The 22,258-nt window shown below is 43.0% G+C and overlaps 1 protein-coding gene across 3 annotated transcripts in view; it reads left to right on the forward strand.

Moving 5' to 3' along the window:
• Positions 1 to 22,258, forward strand: part of smg6 (SMG6 nonsense mediated mRNA decay factor) — a 520,319-nt gene that overhangs the window by 96,830 nt on the left and 401,231 nt on the right. Inside the window, exon 1 of one of the 3 annotated variants that reach the window (XM_073053022.1) lies at positions 19,238 to 19,263. The exons of the other annotated variants lie outside the window; for them this stretch is intronic. The gene's annotated coding sequence lies outside the window, so the exon portion shown is untranslated. Of the gene's footprint in view, positions 1 to 19,237; positions 19,264 to 22,258 lie in introns of those variants that run through there. 3 annotated transcript variants of the gene reach the window in all.

A 22,258-nucleotide genomic window follows, 5' to 3' on the forward strand; every position in this document is an offset into this window, starting at 1 on the left:
AAAATTTCCCTTTACAAAAACTATGCTGACTTTGACTTATTTTTATCATTAATCTCCAAGTACCCTGAAACCTCATCTTTAATAAGGGACTCCAACACTTTCCCAACCACTGAGGTTAGGTTAACTGGCTTATAATTTCCTTTCTTTTGCCTTCCTCCCTTCTTAAAGAGAGGAGTGACACTTACAATCTTCCAGTCCTCCGGGACCATGCCATAATCAAGTGATTCTTGAAAGATCATGACCAATTCATCCATTATCTCTTCAGCAACCTCTCTCAGGATTCTGGGATGTAGTCCATCTGGCCCAGGTGACTTATCCACCTTAAGACCTTTGTGTTTGCCTTTTCCCTTTGTAACAGTAATGGCACTCACTCCTGCTCCCTTGTACTTATGGATCTCTGCACACTGCCAGTGTCTTCCACTGTGAAGACTGATGCAAAGTACTTATTAAGTTCATCTGCCATTTCTTTGTTCCCCATTACTACCTCTCCAGCATAATTTTCCAGTGGTCCACTATCAACTTTCACTTCCATTTTACTCTTTTTATAACTGAAAAAACTTTTAATGTTTTGCATTATATTATTGGCTTATTTACTCTTGTATTTCATCTTTTTCCTTATTGCTTTTTTAGTTGCCTTTTATTGGATTTTAAAAGCTTCCCAATCATCGAACTTCCCACTCACTTTTGCTACCTATATGCCCTTTCCTTGGCTATTATGTAGCTCTTAACTTCCCTTGTCAGCCACGGTTGCTTACCCCTGCCATTTGAGAAATACTTCTGTGAGAAATGTCTATCCTGTGCCTTGTGAACTACTCCCAGAAACTTCAGCCATCTCTGCTCTGCTGTCATCCCTGCCAGTGTCCTTCTCCAATCCATCTGGGCAAGCTCCTCTCTCACACCTCTGTAATTTCCAATATTCCACTGTGATACTGATACATGTAACTTATGCTTCTCCTTCTCAAATTGCAGTATGAAATCAATCACATTATGATTACTGTCTTCTAAGGGTTCCTTTACATTAAGCTCCCTAATAAAATCTGTATTATTACACAACACCCAATCTGAAATGGTCTTTCCCCAAGTAGGTTCAAGCACAAGCTGGTCTGTCTCCCTTAGCCTTGGGGAGACTACCTCCCTGTAGCTCCTGCCTATTACTGCTTCACTTTCCCTAACAATCCAAACATCATCAAACTACAGCTGCATTTCCTCAACATGATCTCTAAGGAGCTGTATCTCAATACACCTGGTGCAGATGTGGCCATCGGGGAGGCCGGGAGTCTCTGGAAATGCATGATCTGACACCCAGAACAGAACATTGGCTCTGTAGACATATCCTCTATTCTCTCAAGAGTTAAATAAGAAAAAGAAATAAACTTACCTATTTACCTCGCCTCTGCCTGTTGTTGCATGGGAACGCTTCTATTGCGCCTGCGCCGCTGTCCAGTCAAAGGTGGTCTCTTTATCTTTGACGTTCACTGCTTCCTCCTGATAACCCACACTTAGTATCATCAGCAAACTTGGATATAGTACATGATATTCTCAACCAAGATATTGAGATATTTTGTGAACACCTGGACGTAGCCCATTACCTGACTGGACATTGGCAACCTCAGTCTGAAAACAAGACCTTTATACCATCTCTTTGTTGCATCTGTTTTAATTTATTAGTGTAATGTATAAGTTATTATCTTCTGCAATGTACTGTAGTCACAAAACAACATATTTCACAATGTATGCCAGTGATATGGAAAGGGACAGTAACCAATGAGAAAAGTGAGGACAAAACCTTTTAACAGTCTTGAAATAATATGCAAAAGGGAAAGATTAACTATGTGGGTGACTTACAGACTATAGCAGATGAAAAATATTGGGGAAGAAAGGAAATATCACTAATAAATATTATATTGCTGTTTTTAAGGAAGAAAGCATAAAAACCTCCCAGAAATAATGATGAACTTCAAATCACGAGAGAATGAAAAGTCTAAAATACTGGTAGCTGTAATGAATTAGTATTGGAGATATTAATGAGAGATGTATTTCTGGGGTGGGGGGAATGATCTTCAGAGCAGGTTTTTGAAGACTCTAAATGCTCAGATTCTTATCTTCTATTCTAACCCATTGGAAGGGAGCAAATGTAATCCCCACAGTTTAAGAAAGAAGTGAGAGCATGAACAGGGTGCGGTAGGTCAGTTCACCTGACATTGGCAATGGGAAATGGTAACAGGGTGCTTAGAACATAATCACAGGATGTAATAATTGGAAAGAGTCATGAAGACGTACAGCCTCTAAACAAGTCCTTTGGACCATCAATTACTCATTTGTGCTAATTCTACAATCATGCTATTCTCCCCATATTCTCATCAGGTCTCCTCCAATTTCAGCACTTACCTACACATTAAGGGTAGCTTTCTGCAGATGCAGATACAGATCCAGAGCAATGGGCACACACACCTGGAGGAACTCAGAAGGTCAGGCAATATCTCTGGAAATGAATAAACAGTTGATGTTAGGGGCTGAGACCTTTCGGATGCCTGAAACTTTGACTGCCCATTCCTCCCCATAGATGTTGCCTGACCTGCTGGTAATTTTCAGTAGGCGGTTAACCTGTCAACCCACACATTTTTGGAATTTTGAAGGAAACTGCAGAACCCAGTTTGCTACCTTGCTACTATGGCACCCCTTTATCATGCACTCTAGTCTTGTTTAATAACCTTGTGTGGCACCTTACTGAAGGCCTTCTGAAAGGAAGGAAAGTCAGGTGGTCACAAAGAGAGCATGCAGACTCCACAAAAACATCACTAGAGGTCCCGAGTCTCTACTTGCTGCTTGGACAGATCTGTCTGAATTTGAGGTCCTAGCCATTAGAATAGTTGTAGGCAAACATTTGTTTTTTCTCAGAAGGCCTTTTTTCCAGAAGGTTATTAATCAAGACTAGAGTGCATGATAAAGGGGTGCCATGGTAGTGAGGTAGTAAGCACGATGGTATTACAATTTGGGGCATCTGTGTTTGGTGCTGTCTGTAAGGAGTTGTACATTCTACACTGTGAATGTGTAGGTTTCCTCTGGATGCTCTGGTTTCCTCCCACAACACAAAAGCGTACAGCTTAGTAGGTTAATTAGTCATTGTAAATTGTCCGGTGATTAGGCTAGGTTTAAAATTAGTGTGTTGCTGGGTGGTGAGGTTTGGTGGTCTGGACTAGTCTGTTCTGCACTGCATCTGTAAAGAAAAATAAATCAATAAAGTAATGACAGGTGTAGATTGAGGATTGGTTCAGAGTAAACATTAGGAATTGGGTGACTCTTTGATGCTGGAAGGCTGTGATCTATGGGATGGGTACTAGACCCATTTGTTCAGAAACTCAATCAGTGTGGTGAATAAGGGGATCATGTAGAATACATCCAGGTCTGCGGGTAATTGAAAGCTAGATGGCAGTGTGGGCTGTGGGCTGAGCCAGAGTGACTTCAGAAAGGCTTGTTGTGAGTAAGCAAGGCCACTGCAGAGGGACTGAGAGGTTATTCTCAGGTAGAAACAAATGTGAACTTTTTAAAATGTGAGAGTTTGAAATATTCAGATGGACCTTGGTGCAACTATACACGGATCAGTATGCATGTTAATGTGCAAGAACATTCAACAATTAGGAAGGCAAATGGTAGTGTAATGGTTAACATAATGCATAACAGCACCAGTAATTAGGGTTCATTTCTCTCCGTTGTCTGTAAGGTGTTTGTACGTTCTCCCTGTCAGTGTGTATGTTTGCTGTCTGGGTCCTCTGATCTCCTCTCACGTACCAAAAATGTCCATGTTAGTAAGTTTGACCTGTTGCCTTCCCTTCCCCAGACCACCTTACTCTGGCGTCTTCCCCCTTCCTTTCCAGTCCTGATGAAGGGTCTCAGCCTGAAACGTTGACTCTTTATTCTCCTCCATAGATGCTGCCTGACCTGCTGAGTTCCTCCAGCATTTAGATAGTTAGATAGATAGATACTTTATTCATCCCCATGGGGAAATTCAACTTTTTTCCAATGTCCCATATACTTGTTGTAGCAAAACTAATTACATACAATACTTAACTCAGTAAAAAAAAATATGATATGCATCTAAATCACTATCTCAAAAAGCATTAATAATAGCTTTTAAAAAAGTTCTTAAGTCCTGGCGGTAGAATTGTAAAGCCTAATGGCATTGGGGAGTATTGACCTCTTCATCCTGTCTGAGGAGCATTGCATCGATAGTAACCTGTCGCTGAAACTGCTTCTCTGTCTCTGGATGGTGCTATGTAGAGGATGTTCAGAGTTATCCATAATTGACCGTAGCCTACTCAGCGCCCTTCGCTCAGCTACCGATGTTAAACTCTCCAGTACTTTGCCCACGACAGAGCCCGCCTTCCTTACCAGCTTATTAAGACGTGAGGCGTCCCTCTTCTTTTGTGTGTGTTGTTGTGGACATGGTACCAGAAGCATAGTGACACTTGTGGGCTGCCCCCAGCACATCCTCAGACTGTGTCATTGATGCATTTCACTGTATGTTTTGACATACTTGTGACAAATTAATCTTTAATCTCATTGGTTTTTTTCCTGCAACAGAACTTGTGTACTGGAGTAGGGGCCTTATGCTCCAGTTTTACTAGCCCTCGGTGATACTACACCTGGAGTCTGATTTGCATTAGCCTACCAATGTAATAATTCACTTGCAGTTGAGAGTGCAATGAAGATTCACTAGCCTGTTTCCTGGCATGATATATTTGCCATACATAGAGATTAAAGTAGGCTAGGCCTCTTTGCTGTAGTTTCAAAGAATGAGGTGTGACTTAACTAAAACAAAATCTTACTGGACTTCAGAGGTGAATTTTGGAATTCTTTATCCAAAATTTAGACACTGAGCAGAGACGGATGATTTCATAGGAATGAAGAGAATTGAGGCCTGTGGAATTGGTTTAGGAAAGTGTCCACCAATTCTCTATCCCAGTAGTGTTGGCTCAAAACTAATTTCTATTTCCTACATCTGTGTGACCTGTACTCAATGCTGTTATTATTTTCTAAGTGCCATGGTATCACTTCCTTAACATTTTGCCTGTTGCTGACGGAAGGCCAGCTGACCTGTTGTTCCCTGTGTCTATTGCCCTCCTTTCTCTGCGGGAATTATTCTCAAATCTCTTCAGAGGTACAAGATAACCAGCTATTAACTTGGTCTGTAGTGGCTACCTTGAAAACTATAGGCTGCAGGTCACCTGTGATTTACCACCTTTTAGTCTGTTACTTTATGTAATTTTAGTTTAAAAAAAATTATAAGATCATAAGACATAGGAGCAAATTAGGCCAATCATATTTATTCTGCCTTTCCATCATGCCTGATGTATTATCCCTCTGAACCCTGTTCTCCTGCCTTGTCCCTGTAACCTCTGACAACCTCACCCTGACTAATCAAGAACCTGTCAACCTCCATTTTAAATTTACTAAATTATTTGGCCTCTATAGATGTCTGGCAATGAATTCCATAGACTCACTGCCCTCTGACTGAAATTCTTCCTTATCTCTGTTCTAAAGGGATGTCCTTGTATTCTGAGCCTGTGCCCTATGGTCCTAAACTTACCCCACTGTTGGAAACATCCTTTCCACATCCACTCTATCTAGGTCTTTCAATATTCGATAGGTTGGAATGAGATCCCCACACCCAAACCTTCTGAACTCCAATGAGTACAGGTATGCCTTTGAGCTGATCAATTTTAAACCCATAGTTCTCCACTATTTCCAAGAGATTTCTTGAGATATACTTGCCGGGTTGTATGTTAGCTCCAAGGAGGGCCTTGGGTGTCAACCATGCTTGTTATGTTTGTGAGGGAGCCTGTGGGTTTTTGGTTATGGTAAGGAAGGAACTGAAACTTTGCTGAACAAGCTAGTCTGATTCATTTATACTGCTTCACAAACCTTGAGTTGCTTCTGAAGTTGCCTTTGAACAGAAAATCTTACACAAAAAAGTAGTGGATACAGGCCAATCCATCGTGGGTAAAGCTGTCCCCACCATTGAGCTCATCTACTGTATATGAAACACTGTCACAGGAAAACAGCATCTGTCATCAGGAACCCCCACCATCCATGTTATACTCTCTTCTCAATGCTTCCATCAGGCAGGAGGTACAGGAGCCTCACGACTCATACCACCAAGTTCATAAACAGTTATTACCCCTCAACCATCAGTCTCTTGAACCAGAAGGAATAATTTTACTCAATTAAACTCTCCCCATCACTGAAATGTTCCCACAACCTCTGGACCCACTATCAAGGACTCTTCATCTTATTTTCTCAATATTTATTCCTTATTAGTTATTATTATTGTCTTTCCTCTCTTTGTATTTGTAGTTTGTTGTCAGTTGCAGACTGGTGGTTTGTCTTTGTTACGTGCTGTTTTTTATTGATTCTGTTCTGATTCTTTGTATTCACTGTGAATGCCTGCAAGAAAATGAATCTTTGGGGAGTATATGGTGACATATATGTACTTCGATACTTTGAACTTGGTGTGATTCGTTTTGTGATGTTTGGGAACTTACTGCTGCATTGTAAAGTATAACCAGTTGGGATTTTGATTAGAGTTGGGATCAGATGTCTCAACAGGAAGCTCTTCACACCCCATCCCTTTGCCATGTCAGATTGCTGTACCTGGATTCAGTAGGTGATCAGTAGTGAAACCTCCTGTGACATGCGTAGTCTCAACTGGGATTGCTGGAGGGATTGAATTAGTTTAAGTTCTTTTAGTTCCCTGTCGGTGTCCAATTACCAAGCAAGTTGTGCCGTTAGTGGGAATGTCAGTTAGATGGTTAATACAGATGAGCTCATGTTCTAATCATTGGCGTTGTATTTTCTCTTAGGATAATATTCAAAAGCCACATCAGATGGATTGGCTCATTTTCACTTGTGTTGCCTGCAGTTATATTGGAATCAGTCCAATGGTAATGTCATGCACCATTTAATTGCTCTACCTCATTGGCAATAGTTCTGCCAGTTGTCTCTCCTTCCTCTCACTAAGTAACACCACACCTAAGCTGTCATGCCAGTGACAGTCTGTGTGCTTAGTTAGTAGAAAAGTAGTGGTTTGCACATGTCCATAGTTGAACTGCTGGCAAGGTGTCTTGATGGTGAATAAGGTCAGAAATGCTGACACCTCTTTCTCTGAGGCTAAGTTTGTGAATTGTCACTGTAACTAGTGAAAAGCTTGTGAGATGTTGTTTGTCAGTAATGCATCCCCACAATGAGGCAGTACAGAGATAAACAGGATTGCAAATGTTGTGAAATCTAGTACAAAACCAATACTGGAAGAACTCAGCTGGCTGAGTAGCATTGTGCACGTTGGCATTTTAGGTTGAGACTTTCCATTGGTACTGAGAGAGAACAGGAGAGATTATAGCTTGCACCCATTCTTGTAATTGATAATTGGATTTACTGTTGCTGGGACAGCAGGCTGAGGGTAGCAGACACCAACAGAATCAACAAACTAATTCGTAAGGCCAGTGATGTTGTGGGGGTGGAACTGGACTCTCTGACGGTGGTGTCTGAAAAGAGGATGCTGTCCAAGTTGCATGCCATCTTGGACAATGACTCCCATCCACTCCATAATGTACTGGTTAGGCACAGGAGTACATTCAGCCAGAGACTCATTCCACCGAGATGTAACACTGAGCGTCATAGGAAGTCATTCCTACCTGTGGCCATCAAACTTTACAACTCCTCCCTCGGAGTGTCAGACACCCTGAGCCAATAGGCTGGTCCTGGACTTATTTCCACTTGGCATGATTAATTTATTATTTAATTATTTATGGTTTTATATTGCTATATTTCTTCACTATTCTTGGTTGGTGTGGTTGTAACGAAACCCAATTTCCCTCGGGATCAATAAAATATATCTGTCAGACCTGTGGATAACCATTTCATTATGTAATCAGGACCTAGTCTGTTAATTAATATCTCCCTGTTCCACCATTTTGTTAACAAAATGTAATTTTACATGTAATCTCGTCGACTGAGAATGTAAAAGCTGTACCAAATTCATGTTCCGGTAGATCAGCTGTGAATGGACTCCTGGTGTGTGGCATTTTTTAATAAATCGCTCACTATTTCAAACACCAACTCCGTGTGTTCTTTCCGTCTGCTCCTACAGCACTGGTGATTTTCCCTTTTCCCTCTTGGTCCCAATATAGGGTCTCAACCTTACACCTCTTGCCTCCGCAGACTCTTCTTGGCCTATGAAGTTGTTCCAGTGTTTTGTGTTTGAGTTGTGTCACTGACTCCAGTTGTAACCTGACATGGGCTCCATCTGTGCTTGCCTACCTGTTCCACATGCCTGACTTGAGTAGGTTACCCTGTGGAAACATCCTTGAGGATTCAGGCTCCAGCTGATGTAAACCACCATCGTAAATCTCACAGAATTGCTTCGACAGCTGGCGAAACCACACCCGCAGCCTGAACCAAATGTAAAACAGCTTGAATGTTTGTGAATGTCTGAAATTTAAATTATTGACCTTCTTTTAAAAATATGCTTAAAATCCTTTAACTCAAGTCATTTCCAATAAAATGAACCTTATTTGAAGTGTGGGTGGCACCTAAGTGTGGTGGTTAATGTAACTCTGTACTGTGCCCTCTATAAAATCGGGGTTCAATTTCCACTGCTGTTTATAAAGATTTTGTATGTTCTCCCCGTGACTGCAAGGGTTTCCTCCGGGTGCTCCCCACATTCCAAAGATGAATGGGACAGGGTTAGTGAGTTGTGGGATATGCTATGTTGGTGCCAGCAGCATGTTGACACTTGCAGGCTGTTCTCAGCACATTCTCAGACTGTGTTGGTTGTTGACACGAGTGGCACATTTCACTGTGTTTCAATGTACATGTGACAAATAAAGCTGTTCTGTATCTTTGTGCCCTCGTCTTCTTTAAGTGAGTGGTGCCAGGTGTAACCAAATCATGTTTCAGCAGAGTTTCCAGTATAAGCTAGTCTATTATTGTCACATATACTGAGGTACAGTAAAAAACTTGTCATGCTGGGGTGGACAGTAGTGGAGCAGTTAGCGTAATGTTATTGCTGCGCCATGCTGCTGTCTGTAAGGAGTTTTTATGTTCTCCCAGTGACTGCTGGGTTTCCTTTGGGTGCCCCTGTTTCCTCTCTCATTCCAGTAGGGTTAATAAGTTGTGGGAATGCTATGCCTGGGAACGTCGCAATCGCTTTACAGCACTAGCGATCATGGATCGCAGAGCAAGTCCCGTAAGTAATGAGTTTGCACATTCTCCTTGTGACTGTAAAAACGCAAACATGAGGGAATCTGCAGATGCTGAAAATTCAAGCAACACACACAAAATGCTGGTGGAACACAGCAGGCCAGGCAGCATCTATAGGAAGAAGCACTGTCGACGTTTCGGGACGAGACCCTTTGGTTCCTATAGATGCTGCCTGGTCTGCTGCGTTCTACCAGCGTTTTGTGTGCGCTCCTTGTGACTCCGTGGGTCTTGTCCAGGTGCTCCGGTAAATGCAAGGTCATAATGAGAAGGATTATGAGGTCAAGTGTAGTGCTGGGCAATCAATAGTGTAGAGATTTGGGATGTCTGCATTCACATGCACTTGCAAGGGAGCCCTGATATACCTGGCTTTGCACAATTTTTCTGAGAAAATTTCTGATGTGTAGTGGTGATGTTCGACTTTGAGTAGAGAACTTGGGCACAGTGATATTAGATTTGTCTGAATGAGATGAGTGAAAGGAATCATTGCTCCATTTCTCCTCTATCCTTTCAGTGGCTTTATCCTTTGGCTCCATGGCCACCAAGATCACTTCTTTCACCACATGGGTTTGCAGTCAGTGACAGAGGCCTCAGTCCAAGCATTCAGGGCTGGATTTCTGTGCACCTTTTACAGCTTTGACCACTGCATATGGAAATATTTAATTGTTGTAGGAAGGCATGAAATCTGAAGTCTCGAGCAGTTGTTTGAAAGTGTTTTGTGTGTGTTCCCGGCATTGTGTCACCTGTGACTGGGAAGATGAATGTGGTTTACCCTGAGGATTGTTGAGTGTGAGTGTGCTGTAACAATTGTCTGTCTCGGAAGGGGCAGCAGAAGTCACTGATGGAGATGTGTTTTGAAGTTAATGCTGTGTTTATGATTTTTCAATGTACTTTTTTTCTGCTTATGTGACACTCATTGTGGCCTGCACTTGTTGGTGTAGAATATTACTGTACGATACAGGTCTTTTGGCCCAAAATGTTGTGCCAACCTTTTAACTTACTCTAAGATCAATCTAACTCTTCACTCCTACATGTCCCTCCATTTTTCTATTTGCCGATCTAAGAGTCTTTTAAATGCCCCTAATGTATGTGTCTCTACCACCACCCCTGGTAGCACATCTCTTGCACCCATTGCTCTCTGTATATATAAAAAAAAGCTAACCTCTGACATCCCCCCCCCCCCATACTTTCCAACAATCCCCTTAAAATTCTGCTCACTTGTATTAACCATTTCCACCCTGGTAAAAAGTCTCTGGCTGCCCACTCAAACTATGCCTCCTATCATCTTGTTTCCACTCATTCTCTTTTGCTCCAAAGAGAGAAATGGTGCCTCAGTCAACCTATCTTCATAAGATATGCTTTCTAATCCAGGCAGCATCCTGGTAAATCTTCTCTGCACCCTCTCAGAAGGTAAGTTGATTTTTTAAAAAGTGGACTCAGCTTTCTGAAGTGAATAGAGCTGACTAGGGTGACTCGCTTCTATCACACGTAAACCCTCATGGGTGATGCTGGAAATTCCATGCTCATGATGATATTTTGTTTCCCATACCAGCTCAATTTGATTCCCTTACACGTAACATTTTGCCAAGTTTTAACTAAGCAAGCAGGATCCTGTTACTCACTTCAATCAGATGCATGGAGAGGGGGATTTTTTAATGATAAGCTGTTTATTACTTTGAATTTGATTATCAAGAAGTTATAACTTGAGGTTAACCTTTTACTGGTCTCATGGCAATTATTCATTGTAACAGTTGGATGTTAACTGACCTTCTGTGCAGTGTCACAGTTATTACCCCTTGAACCAGAGGAGATACCTTCACTCGCCTCATCGCTGAACTGTTCTCACTTTCAAGGGCCCTTCATCTCATGTTCTCTATATTTATTGCTTATTGATTTTTAATTATTATGATTAGTATTATAAGTTTATTTATTCTTCTTTTGGTATTTGCACAGTTTGTTGTCTGTTGTACATTGGTTGTTTATCCATCTTGTCTTTCATTACTTCTGTTGTGTTTCTTTGTATTTACTGAAAATGAACCTCAGGGTAGTATATGGTGATATATATGTACTTTGAACTTTGAATGTTAGTCTCCCTTGATTTGTCCATTGCTCTTAGAATGAAGTAGACTCCATACTTGGGAGGCTGCTGCCATTTTCATACCAATGTAGATCACAGTGAAGATGATGAAATCTGGGATCTTTTGGAAAGAATGTTCATGTTGTTATAATTTATGTCAGCAGTGTGTGAGATCAAAGACCACCAACTGGTTAGTGATATTGTCAAGGGGTTAATGATTTACTCAGTGAAAAACTGGTGTACGTGCAACACTCACTGCAGTCCAAAATAAAAAAAACACAGATAAACGTATCTTGTCTCTTGGTGGTTGTTTGAGAGAAGCTTATGTGAAAACAGTACTTGTTGGTATGAACTTTCTGTGGTTTGACCGGGGCTAACTTCACCTCAATCGAAACTGGAAAAACTAACAAGTACTTTCCCATCTCTATTCTCCATCTTGTTAAACAGCTTCAAGTTCAAAGTTCAAAGTAATTTTATTATTGAAGTGTATATTTGTCACCATATACTACCCTGAGATTCATTTTCTTGTGGGCATACTCTTTAAATACAAAGAAGCACAATAGAATCAATGAAAGACAACATCCATCAGGGCAGACAAACACCCAGTATGCAAAAGACAAATTGTGCAAATACAAAAGAGGAAAAAAAGTAATAAAGATTGAGAAAATGAGATGAAGAATTCTTGAAAGGGAGTCCATAGGTTCTGGGAACAGTTCAGTGATGGGGCAAGTGAATTTGAGTGAAGTTATCCCCTCTGGTTCAAGAGCCTGATGGTTGAGGGCTGATGGGCTAGAACCTGAAACTTTTTGCACATTAATAGTGTGATCACTCGAGTATATCTGGCAGTCATGCTGGTAATTCCACTCTAGCAGTAAGACTTCGTTAACCATATCGTGCCTGATTGCAGAGAGGGTTTTACTGTGTGATCTCTGCCCTGGAGGCTCTGATAAGACAGTGCACAGGCAGCTTTTCTGTCCCTGAAAATGGCTACACAGGTTGGTAGAATGGATAAGAAGGCACATGGCATGTTTGCCTTCATTAGTTGAGACATCGAGCTTACATCGCTGGTGATCAACTAGAGCTCAAGAAAAGCAGCTATGATCTGTGCAAAGCTACCAAGGCTGCGAAACAACAATATAGGGACAAGATTGAGTCAAGGTTCACAACGAATAGCGCATGTGACTTGTGGCGAGGGCTGCATACCATCACAGACTTCAAAGCCAAACGTAGTGGTGCTGCCAACATTGTGGCCTCTCTCCCAGATGAGCTCAATCGCTTTTACGTTCGGTTCGATGTCGCTAACTCTGAGCCTCCGAGGAAAGCCACTGCTACAACCTGCAACCTGGTCATCTCTGAGGCTGAGGTACGCAGGTGTTTCCAACGAGTGGACAGTCGCAAGGCTGCGGGACCAGACACATCCCAGGGTGAGTACCCAGAATGTGCGCAGCACAAATGGCAAATGTGTTTACTGACATTTTTAATCTCTCCCTCTCCCAGTGTAGAGTGCCCTCTTGCTTCAAATTATCCACCATTGTCCCTGTAACAAAAAAGACCGAGGTAACATGTCTGAACGACTGGTGTCCTGTTGCACTCACCTCAATAATAAGCAAATGTTTTGAGAGGCTGGTCAAGGATTACATCTGCAGCTTGCTACCACCCAAACTGGAGCCCCTGCAATTCACCTACCGACAACCGATCGACAGATGACTCAATGACCACTGCTCTACCCACCATCCTTGCACATCTGGAGAAGAAGGATGCTTATGTGAGAATGCTGTTCTTGGACTACATTTCAGCATTCAACACCATAGTTCTATTCAAGCTCGACAAGAAATTCAGAGTCCTTGGCCTTGACCTTGCCTTGTGCAGCTGGATCTTGGACTTCCTGTCAGATCGGCAGCAAGTTATAAGAGTGGGCTCCCTCACTTCCAACCCTCTGACTCTCAATACAGGAGCCTATTGGGGCTCTGTACTAAGTTCCCCCTTTTACTCCCTGTATCACCACCCACAGCTTCAATCTGCTAATTAAATTTGCCAATGACACTACATTGATTGACCTAATCTCAAACAATAACGAGGTGGCCTACAGGGAAGAAGTCATCTCTCTGGCACAGTGGTGTCAAGAAAACAACCTCTCCCTCAATGTCGCAAAAACAAAGGAGCTGGTTCTGGATTACAGGAGGAATGGAGATGGGCTAACCCTTATTGACATCAATGGATCTGGGGTTGAGAGGGTAAGCAGCTTTAAGTTCTTCAGCACCCACATCACCAAGGATCTCACGTGGTCTGTACACACCAGCTGTGTGGTGAAAAAGGCACAATAGCGCCTCTTTCACCTCAGACGGTTGAGGAAGTTTGGTATGGGACCCCAAACCCTAAGAACTTTCTACAGGGGCATAATTGAGAGCATCCTGACTGGCTGCATCACTGCCTGGTATGGGAACTGTACCTCCCTCAATCGCAGGACTCTTCAGAGAGTGGTGCGGACATCCCAGCGCATCTGTAGTTGTGAACTTCCCATGATTGAAGACATTCACAAGGACAGGTGTGTAAAAAGGGCCCGTAGGGTCACTGGGGACCCAAGTCACCCCAACCACAATCTATTCCAGCTGCTACCATCCAGGAAGCAGTACCGCAGCATAAAAGCTCTGGGACAGCTTCTTCCACCAGGCCATCAGACGGATGAACTCACGCTGATTTGAGTGTATTCTATATTACATTGACTGTTCTATTTATTATAAATTACTTTGATTGCACATTTATATGGATGCATAACGTAAAGATTTTTACTCATGTATGTGAGGGATGTAAGAAATAAAGTCAATTCAATTAATTGAGTTCAAGTCAGGAAGTTATGTTGTAGCTTTATGAAACTCTAGTTAGGCTGCATCTGGAGTATTGCTTACAGTTCTGATCACCTCATTATAGGAAGGAAGTTGAGGCTTTGGAGAGAATGCAGAAGAGGTTTACTAAGATGCTGCCTGGATTACAGGGCATGTGCTGTAATGGGAGTTTGGACAAACTTAGGTTGTTTTCTCTGCAGTGGTGGAGGCCGAGGGGAGATCTGATAGAAGTGTATAAGATTATGAGAGGCATAGAGTAGACAGACTGTATCCTTTTCCCAGGACTGGCATGTCTATAATACCAGAGGGCATGAATTAAGGTGAGAGGGGGCAACTTCAAAGGAGATATGAGGGGCAAGTTTCTTACACAGAGAGTGGCGGCTGTCTGGAATGTGCTGCCTGGTGTGGTGGTAGAAGCAGGTATATCCGGGATTTCAAAGAAACATTTAAATAGGCACATGAATGTGAGGAAAATGGATGTTATGTAGGCAGAAGGGATTAGTTTAGTTAGACATTTAATTATTCATTTAATTAGTTTGCACAACATTGTGGGCCGTAGGGCCTGTTCCTGGGCTGTACTGTTCTGTGTTCTATTTCTCCTTACTTATTTGCCTATTCTTCTTACTTTTTATTGTTTGCACTATTTTTTCCCCTGTGCAGTGGGTGATTGATGGTCTTTTTTTAATGGGTTCTGTTGGGTTTTTTTGTTTTGTGGCTGCCTGTAAGGAGATGAATTTAGGGTTGTTTACTGCATACATACATTGATAATGAATGTACTTTGAACTTCGAATTTTCTTCTGTATTCTATGTTCTGTCGAGCCAGTGTTGTCCCTACTGTGGGACCATGTGACCCGTAATGTAGTGGGTGGCTTCCTGAATATCTAATCAATTTAAATTTAAAGTAATATTATTTTAAACAGCAAGCAGTTAAATTAAAACGTATAAATAGAACACTATAGCACAATACAGGCCCTTCAGGTCATGATGTGTCGACCTTTTAACCTACTCTTAAGACCAATCTAACCCATCCATCGTACATAGCCCTCTTGTTTTTCTATCATCCATGTGCCTGTCTAAGAGTCTCTTAAATGCCCTAATGTATCTGCCTCTACCACCACCCTGGCGGCATGCTCATGCACTCACCACTCTTTGTGTAAAAAAAACCTCTACTTCTGACATTATAACCTTGACATTTACCCCCTTGATTTGGCCATTTACACCATGGGGAAAATGTTTCTGGTTGTCCACTTGATCTATGCCTCTTATAATCTGTACATCTCTATCAAGTCACCTCTCATCCTTCACTTCACAGAGAAAAGCCCTAGCTTGCTGAGCGTCTTGTTGTGTATTTTGCTCTAGATTTCGAGCATTTGCTGAACCTCTTGCGTTTAAATTTAAAACACTATCCTCCTTATTCAGGATGGACCTTGACCTCTGTGGCAACAATCGTCTTGGCCTCCAGTAAGCCAATTGCTACTGCGTGCTGTGCATACAGAATGTTGGATAAACTGAGCAAATCAGGCAGCATTGATGGAGGGGAATAACTGTTGACTTTTCGGGCTGAGACCATTCCTCAGATCCAGCGAATCCCAATGATGGGTCTTGGCCCAAAATATTGACTGTTTTTTCACCTCCGTATATGCTGCCTGGCCTGCTAAGTACCTCTGAGATTTTGTGTGTTACTCAAGATTTTCAGCATCTGCAGGATCTCTTATGTTTATGATTTGCTACTGCATGCTTAGTGTCCAGGGATACTCGGGTCAAATGCTGCTGTTTCTGCTCTAGGAATGAGTGATAGGACAGTGTACAGTGGTTTTCCTCTGTGTCCAACAGCTCCTATTTCTGACCTGTGTTTGTGTGATGGGGCAGTGTATCTAGATAGATACTTTATTGATCCCAAAGGAAATTACAGTGTCACAGTAGCATCACAATTGCACAGATCTACAAATATACTAATATTTAAAAGAGAAGTAAGAAAAAAAAGTTACCATAAACAATCAAACAGGAGTGGGGTCATCACTTCCCTGGCTATAGGTTTACTCATTATAGAGCCTAATGGCCGGGGGTAAGAATGGCCTCATATGGCCCGCTTTGGATCAGAGCAGGTGTCTTAGTCTGTTACTAAAATTGTGCTTCTGTTCAGCCAAAGGGGCAAACGGAGGGTGAAAAACATCGTCCAACCTCTGTGTTGGTGCCCACTGAAGTCTGTCATGTCGGTGCACCCCCAGGTATTTGTAGTCTTCACCGTATCCATGTCTTTACAGGGAGCAGTGCAGGCTTAGGCTTCCTAAAGTCCATCACCATCTCCTTTGTCTTACTGAGGTTGGGCTGCAGATGATTCAGGTTGCACCATTTGACAAAGTCCTCCACCAGGGGCTCTGTATTCATCCTCCCATCCTCCGTTGTGCACCCAACTATTGCTGAGAACTGATGGGCTGCACTGTGGCTAGTACAGTGCTGCAGGAGTTGTGTTCAATCCTAGATTGTACTGATAACTGATTGGAGTTTGCATGTTCCCTCTGTGACCACATGAGTTTCCTCTGAGAACTTCAGTTTCTGCCTTCGTCCTAAAAAAAAAGCAGGGTGGGCAGGTTACTTGATCACTGTAACTTACCACTGGGGGTGTTGATGTGGGGAGAGTGAAAAATGAGTTGGTGTTGATGGGTGGTATGAGAGGTGAAGAACTTGTTTCCAAGCTGTGACTCTGCAGGGGTTTATTCCATTACGAACCCATGCTGTCCTTGCCCTGGGAGTGTGTGATAGCCGAGTATGGAAGGAGATGTACTTGGTCTGATGTGGACTTGTCATCTTGAATTCTGTTGACAAGACTTCACTGCATCACTCATCACCTGGATTAAAGTGGAAATAATTATTAAAAAATTAAAAGATTTGTATTTGTTCAACAGCCAGGAACTTGTGTTGCAAGTTTATAAAGTTCTGGTTGTCACATATGCAGTTTTGCATTTGGTTCTGGATGTGGAGGTCTTGGAGAGGGTGCAGAAGAGGTTTGCCAGGATGAAAGAGGCTGAGCTATAAGCAGAGGTTAGACAACCTAGTGCAGTTTTCCCTGGAGCAGTGAAGCTTGAGAGGGCACAGAACTGGTGCTCCACAAAATGCCTCATGTCGTGAATGTTGAGGAGGCCACAACGCAAACACTAAGTGCTGTAAGGGCAGGTGGTGCACCTCCTACAATGGCAAAGGGTTGGAGGGAGGGGTGGGTAGGATGTGTGAAACAGGGAGTCTGACCAGAGTGGTCCCTGCAGGGAATGGGAGAAGAGGGGAAAATGCAACCAGCGCCAGGATCTGGCAGATGGTGATGTGGATCTTGGTGGGGTCAAGGGAACTGGAGAGTGGGTTGGTTCAGAGCAGATGTGCAAGAAACAGGAAATGCGTGCAAAGGCTCCATCAACTGTGGCAGAGGCTCAGGGAGGAGGAAGCCATTTCAGAAGCCAGTGAATGTTGTTCATCGTTCAATATCCTGAGCAGCTGTCACTGGTATTTCAGAGTCATTTTATTACGCATATATTGAAGCATACAGTGAAATATGTCGTCTGTGTTAACAACCAACACAACGTAAGGATGCGCTGGAAGTAGCCCACGAGTGTTGCCACACCAATATCACATGCCCACAATGCTCTTTTAGAGCAGCACAGAACACAACAGTGAAACAGGCCCCTTTTTTTTCTCAACACACACAAAATGCTGGTGGATCTCCCTCCTGGCACTTATCCTTGTAAGTGGAACAAGTGCTACACCTGCCCTTACACTTCCTCCTTCACCACCATTCAGGGCCCCAGACAGTCCTTCCAGGTGAGGCGACACTTCACCTGTGAGTCGGCTGGTGTGGTATACTGCGTCTGGTGCTCCCAGTGCGGCCTTTAATATATTGGTGAGACCCGACACAGACTGGGAGACTGTTTTGCTGAACACCTACGCTCTGTCCCCCAGAGAAAGCAGGATCTCCCAGTGGCCACACATTTTAATTCCATGTCCCATTCTGATATGTCTGTCCATGGCCTCCTCTACTGTCAAGATGAAGCCACACTCAAGTTGGAGGAACAACACCTTATATTCTGTCTGGGTAGCCTCCAACCTGATGGCATGAACATTGATTTCTCTAACTTCCGTCAATGCCCCTCCTCCCCTTCTTACCCCATCCCTTATTTATTATTCCCCCCTTTCTTTTCTCTTTCTCTTTTTTTCTCTCTCTGCCCCTCTCACAATCACTCCTTGCCTGTTCTCCAACTCCCTCTGGCGCTCCCCTCCCCCTTTCTTTCTCCCTAGGCCTCCCGTCCCATGATCCTTTCCCTTCTCCAGTTCTGTATCCCTTTTGCCAATCAACTTTCCAGCTCTTAGCTTCATCCCTCCCCCTCCTGTCTTCTCCTATCATCTGGGATCTCCCTCTCCCTCTCTCACTTTCAAATCTCTTACTATCTCTTCTTTCAGTTAGCCCTGACGAAGGGTCTTGGTCCGTAACGTCGACAGCACTTCTCCCTATAGATGCTGCCTGGCCTGCTGTGTTCCACCAGCATTTTGTGTGTGTTGCTTGAATTTCCAGCATCTGCAGTTTTCCTCGTGCTTGCCCTTTTTTTCTTGCTTTCTCTTTCTCTTTGTCTCTATCTCTCTCACTCTTTCCCCATTATTGAGTTAATATCGGCCAAGATTCTGAGTTTGCTCACTTGGTAATCTGTGCTTGCAGGTGAAGGCTGTCACTCACATCCTTGTCACCTCTTTCGTCTCTTTCCCATTGGCAGTGTTGGATCAGCAGCTGGCTTTTTTTTCAATGTAGTTTGAGGCTCATTGGCGGAGAGGAAGTGCTTTATGTTGTAATGACTTGACTGGTGTTACATTCAGGCTGGGTTCGTGCACTATGTGACCTCGGTCACTCAAACCACTACTGAAGTGGTAGATCACCACGATTCATTTTAAGAAGTGCTGCTGGTTTTCAGTGTACTTGTTTTGCTGTCGTCGGCCAGTGTGTGCCAGGTTGGTTAAACACAAAACCACATACGAGTAGTAAATGTGTCGCAGCGACGTGACAGGATTCGTGTAGCTGTGCCGAGGCTGCAGGTTTGAGCAGCTCATGAGGTAGTTCACCACCTACCTTTGCTCACCCTCTTTATTATGTTAATTTCTCCTCCTCTTCTGTTACATCTGTTACTTGTAGATTATATTTAAATGTAAACTTGTCTGAGCATGTGTATCAGGGGCTATTTAATTTTATGTTTGGGTGTTGTCCTGTCCCTTCCCCCCACCCTGTGCTAAGCGGAACTCTGTCAGGGTACTGAAGGAACTGAAGCTGCCTTGTGTCACCCGAAGTTTCCGAATTTACATGTCCTGCTCCGTGAGAAGTCACTGCTTTTCTCGGCTGTTGTGGGGGCTGAGAGGTTTTCTGAGAAAAGTTTGGTGCTGAGAAGCACAGCTTATCGCTTGAGCAGGCGGATGTTGCTGGCCGATGGATAGGCTACGAAAGGGTGGAAAGCCGAGGGGCAGGCTGGTTTTTCCATGACATAACCTCTCTGACTTCTGATGAAAGATGTCTGGTGGCAGGAGAGATCCTTGCTCAGCTGGAAACAACTGCCCTCTGGTGCTATTTGCATATGGTCAGACTTCACAAAGAGTGTTGCTAGACTATGCAGCTTCGATTGCAGGGGTGGAGATTGCAGTTTAGCAGAGAGCAATATCACTCTCCTCCCCCTTTCTGTTACCCCTCTCTCTGCCTCCTTACAGGGACTTAAGAATGGGATTCCTGGCAGTCTGTTGCCCATGCAGAACAATCCATGAACCCATGAATATTTTACACTCTCTTTGAATTAATTTATTTCTCTTTTTAACATAGTCATGTTTATATGTATTGCAATGTATTGCTGTCACAAAACAACAAATTTCACAGTGATATGAACCTGATTCTGATGATTACTCAGACCAGTTGAGGTGCTTTTATTGCTGGCCCAGCACAGCTGAAGGGATACTATTCTTTGGTGGACAGGAAAATTCTACAAGTGGTGAAATCAGCCGAGTACATCACTGAGACCAGCCTACCTGCCATGAAAGACATGTATTGAGAGAGGTAATCAAAAAGGGCCTGCATCGTCAACTTGCTCATGGCCTGTTTGTCTCACTCCCACTAGGGAGGAGGCTACATAGCATTTATGCCAGGACCACCAGACTCAAACACACTGATACTTTCCTCAAGCAGTGAGGCTGATCAACAATTCCACCCACTATCCCACTCCTCCACACCCCCAACCACCACTACTTTATCATTTCCTGTCAGTCACCTCACGTACAGACACTCCTGTACCTGGCTTCACTTTATGCAATAAGCTATCTCATATATTTGTGTGTTTTTTTAATTAATGCTGCTTTCTTTATCTTAGTGTTTTTTATTTTGTGCTGCAACAGATCCAGAGTAACAATTATTTTGTTCTCATTTACACTTGCGTATTGGAAATGATATTAAACTATCTTAAATCTTGAATGAATGCAGCCATACCGGTCTGTGTTGCTAGTGACAGTTTGTGTGTACCTGTTCTCTGTGCCAGGGCCTATCGGTCTGTATGGCTACTGACTGTCTGTGTACATAACCTCTCTGTCAGGGCCTATCGGTCTGTATGGCTACTGACTGTCTGTGTACATGTCCTCTCTGTCAGGGCCTATCGGTCTGTATGGCTACTGACTGTCTGTGTACATGTCCTCTCTGTCAGGGCCTATCGGTCTGTATGGCTACTGACTGTCTGTGTACATGTCCTCTCTGTCAGGGCTTTGACCAGAGAGAATCTGAGCTTCATTTTCTCACTTTTGGAATGCTGTGTGACGTGTCTTTGGAATTGCCTCTTGCTTGGGATTGATGGAAAACATTTGGGGTGTCCACCACAGTAACTATTTTGCTTTGCTCTGTTTTGAACAGTGGAATTTAAAGTTTGAAGTTCTGATCTATTCCTGGTGAGACATTTAACATTTAAACAGCCCACATTAGTATTCTTCTGTAGATGATGTCAGGGTAACAAGTAACACTGTGGTTTGATAAGAGCACTGGTTCGGAGCATTCCTGCTTGGGCCTGGTTTATTGGCATCGGAGTGACTGTTGTGTGATTGAATTTTTATAATGTGGAGGCTGGTACATAAATGTTCTCCCAAACCCTGCGGCCATGCTAGGCCAAGAGTATGGGAACTTTGCTAACCCTGGGTTAGCACATCCTATGACAGCTGTAACATCGTGGTTTGATTCCATCCACTGTCTGTAAGGAGTCTGTACATTCTCCCTATGAACGCACGGGTCTCCTTTGGGTGCTCTGGATATCCCACATTCCAAGGACATACCAGTTAAAGTTAGTGAATTGTGGCCATGCTATGTTGGAGTTGGAAGAGTGATGACACTTGCAGGCTGTCCCCAGCACAATCTTCGCTGATTTGATTTGATTTGATGCAAACGATGCATTTCATTATATGTTTTGATGTACATTTGATAAATAAACAATCTTTCTTAGGTCTTTTGCATTGAGTTAAGCAAATGCTGAGAATGCTTTCCCTCTGGATGTCTGCTCTACCTTAGTGGAACGCAAAATCTTTGCTTGTGACTAGGTAATGGTGGAGCAGAGGAAAGTATACGCCCTCAGTTACACATTTGTACCCTCATTGCCTATCCCTTTACCTCTACCCTCAACACATCTGTCAAGATTCAAGATCGTTCAACGTCATTTCCAGTGCACAAGTGTAAAGGACAACAAAATAATTGTTACTCTGGATCTGATGCAGCTCAAAAACACAATAATAATAATAATAATAATAATAATAATAATAAACAATAAATATAAGTATGTAAGATGGCTTATATACATAAATGATGGTATGCCCATAAAGTGACACTAGGCACAGGAGTATGTGTACATAAAGTGACTCTGACAGGAAATGATAAAATACCTTTTTCCATGGATGCTGCCTGGCTGCTGAGTTCCTCCAGCATTTTGTGTGTGTTGCTTGGATTTCCAGCATCTTCAGACTTTCTCTTGTTTGTGAAATGATAAATTAGTGGTGGTTGGGGGTGTGGAGGGATGGGTTAGTGAGTGGATATGTTCATCAG

Source organism: Hemitrygon akajei, chromosome 8 (assembly GCF_048418815.1).
Source record: "Hemitrygon akajei chromosome 8, sHemAka1.3, whole genome shotgun sequence".
NCBI classification, from domain to species: Eukaryota; Metazoa; Chordata; class Chondrichthyes; order Myliobatiformes; family Dasyatidae; genus Hemitrygon; species Hemitrygon akajei.